Source organism: Cricetulus griseus, assembly GCF_003668045.3.
Source record: "Cricetulus griseus strain 17A/GY chromosome 1 unlocalized genomic scaffold, alternate assembly CriGri-PICRH-1.0 chr1_1, whole genome shotgun sequence".
Lineage (NCBI taxonomy): Eukaryota > Metazoa > Chordata > Mammalia > Rodentia > Cricetidae > Cricetulus > Cricetulus griseus.
Window position 1 is genome coordinate 127,747,717 of NW_023276807.1, and position 3,284 is coordinate 127,751,000.

Consider the following 3,284-nt stretch of genomic DNA (forward strand, 5'->3'; position numbering starts at 1 on the left):
ACCCGGAATTCTGCCAGGTCCTGATGTAAAGTTTCATCAAAAAGGGTAGGGCTGTTCTTAAACCCTTGAGGTAACCTAGTCCAAGTTAGCTGCCCAGAGATTCCAAGGTCAGTGTCCTGCCATTCAAAGGCAAATATGGGCTGGCTGGTGGGATGCAGGCAGAGGCAGAAGAAAGCGTCTTTAAGATCTAAGACTGTGTACCAGGTATAGTTAGGTGGCAATCCACTCAGCAAATTGTAAGGGTTGGGGACACTAGGGTGTATGTCCTCTATTCTTTTATTGATTTCTCTCAGATCCTGCACTGGCCTATAGTCATTAGTTCCCAGCTTCCTAACGGGTAACAAGGGAGTATTCCAAGGAGATTTACAGGGCACCAGAATCCCTTGTTCAAGTAACCTTTTAATATGTGGCCTAATTCCTTTACGGGCTTCTTTAGGCATTGGATACTGTCTGACGGATGCAGGAAGGATGGCAGCTTTTAAGGTTACTATAATTGGGGCCTGGTTAATGGCAAGGCCCATTCCTCCTGTTTCAGCCCAGGCTTGGGGAAATTCTGTAAGCCAGTGGTCAAGGGTTTCCTGATTGTTCGAGTTAGTCCTCTTTTCATGGAGTCTATATTCATCTTCTATGGACATTGTCAAGATGGTAAGGGGAATTCCCTCTGGCCCTGTGACTTTGACTTCTGACCTCTCAAAGTGTATTTGAGCTTTTAATTTGGTCAATAGGTCCCGTCCTAGTAAGGGGTAGGGGCAATCTGGCACATGGAGGAAAGAATGCATAACCTTACCGGTCGCGAGCTGGAGCTGCCGATTTGTAGTCCAATGGTACTGCTTTCCGCCTGTAGCTCCCTGTACCCATGCAGTCCGGTGACTCAGGGGTCCGGGTGACCGATTCAGAACGGAATGTTGTGCCCCTGTATCGACTAGGAAGGTGACCGGATGCCCCCCGACTTGCAGTGTTATCCTGGGCTCAGGGGGGGGGCTCCTGGCCCTGACTTCTCTAATCTTCTAGGTTCAGGAGGTCAGAGGTCCTTGGCCGTGGAGGCTTGGCCCGGGGGTTCTTAGGGCATTCTCTTGCCCAATGTCCTTTTTCTTTGCAGTAAGCACATTGATCCCTGTCCAGGTGGGGCCCCCTTCTGTCATCCCTCTGCCTATTCTGTCTCTGGCCTGTCACTACTGTGGCCAATAGCCTACTCATTTCTTTATTCCGCTTACGGTCTCTCGCAACCTCTTTTTCCTTTGCTTCGTGTCTTAGTCTTTCCTCTCTTTCCTGGGTTTCCTTCCTCCAGCGTTCTTCTCTTTCTGTCTGTGTTTCCCTCTTATTAAAAATACGTTCTGCTTCCTTCAACAAATCTTGGAGCGTATATCCCTGTAAATTTTCTAGCCTTTGAAGCTTGTTTCTTATGTCCGGGGCTGACTGCCAAATAAAGGACATAGAAACGTTGGTGGCCTGACCTGGATCTTCCGGATCATAGGGAGTATACATCCTGTACGCTTCTTTTAATCTCTCTAGAAAAGCGGCGGGAGATTCCTCCGCCCCCTGTATCACCTGCTTTACCTGGGCCAAATTGGTGGGTCGGCGTCCTGCCCCCCGGAGACCCACTACAAGCAACTGGCGATAGAGAAGCAGATGGGTCCTACCTGCTTCGGTGGTAAAATCCCATTCAGGTCTTTCAAGAGGGCAAGCCACATCAATTTCATTAGGCAGCTGGGTGGGCTGCCCGTTGGCTCCTGGGACATTCTTTCGTGCTTCTAGTAGCACGCGCTGTTTCTCCTCCGAGGTTAAGAGGACCTGCAAAAGCTGCTGACAATCATCCCAGGTGGGTTGGTGAGTCGTGAGGACCGACTCTATGAGAGATGTCAGCCTCACGGGGTCTGCAGAAAAAGAAGGATTATTATTTTTCCAGTTATAGAGGTCCGATGCTGAGAATGGCCAATACTGAGGTTGGCCATTCAGTCCAGTTCGGAGGGGCAAAGTGGTTGAATCTGGAACGGGCTGCTCCCTACGACCTCTTAGTCGATAAGCCATTGGTGAAGGGTCAGGAGCTGGGGCCACCTATGCCAAGGCGGCGGAGTCCACTTCTGCCTCTGGTGGGGGCGGCGGTGGCGGATATGGCGGGGGCTCCTCAGTTAGTAGATCAACCAACAGGTCTTCTCCCGGGGGGAGTACCTTAGGTGTCTTCTTTTCTTCAGCCTTAGTGTCTTTCACCGCGGTAGGGTAAAGGTTGGAATGGGAAGGGGGGTTGGGAGGAGTAGGTGTCAAAGGAGTGGGAGGTGTAGGGGCCGAGGGAATGGGTCGGCTGGAGCGGTTAGAGGGGGGAAGGAGAGAGAGGCCCTTGGGATGTAAGAAAGGACGTACCCAGGGAGGGGGGTCCTGAACCAAAGCCTCCCAAGTGACGATATAAGCCACTTGATCGGGATGCCCGTGTGGTCCAGGATCCATAGTCTTCTCTTTTACCTGAAATATAGTCTGGGGGTTAAAGGTACCATCCCGCGGCCAGCCCACGTCAAAGGTTGGCCATTCTGAAGAACAGAGAGTAATCCATTTGCGTTTACGCACAACAACAGATTGATTATGGGCATACTCCTGTACATCTCTCCAGTGCGAGAGTGTTAGGGACAAAGGAGTGATGACAGTTTGCACCATAGTTTCTAGACCTAGGAGGACACAAATGATAGTTACAAGACAAAGACCGAATAACACAGAACAGGCTTTCGCAGCACGGTTTCGGCACAAGGTCGAAAGTAAAATTTGAGAGGGGGTCGAAGAAGGGGGCCTCCCTTCCTCGTCCCCAGTAAGGATTATAAATCCCTCAAGCTGAGGGCCTTCTGCAAAGAGACTGGGAAAGTGTCCAGTCATAGATCTAAGTTCAAAGACAAAAGTACAAATCCCTCACGCCGAGGGCTTCAATCGCTACCATGACGTCTCCTGGAGCCGCGGTCGGGAGTCCGAACTCGTCAGTTCCTCCTCAGAGCCGCCAATACAAATGTACGCAGCTGTGTACTACAAACGCAAGCGCAATTCATAAGACGGATTCAGACAGACAGGCAAGACAAGACAAGACAAGACAAGACAGCGGATCTGCACAACACTTACCTCCCAAACGTGGGTTGGTGGTCCCTGGGCGGGGGTCTCTATCCCGGACGAGCCCCCAAATGAAAGACCCCCGTGGCGGTGTTTTCGTAGAAGGAGACCCGTACCCAGGAATCAGCGAGACCACGAACTTGGATGCAAACTGCAAGAGGCTTTATTGGATACACGGGTACCCGGGGCGACTTAGCTTC

The 3,284-nt window shown here is 51.2% G+C and overlaps 1 long non-coding RNA gene across 1 annotated transcript; it reads right to left on the reverse strand.

Annotated features, from left to right (window-relative positions):
• Positions 1-1,746: 1,746 nt before the first annotated feature.
• Positions 1,747-2,522, reverse strand: LOC118239711. The gene is made up of 2 exons (XR_004772525.1): positions 2,359-2,522; positions 1,747-1,874 (listed from the first exon to the last, which is right to left on the reverse strand). It is a non-coding gene; the product is annotated as an uncharacterized LOC118239711 (long non-coding RNA).
• Between the last annotated feature and the right edge of the window lie 762 nt (positions 2,523-3,284).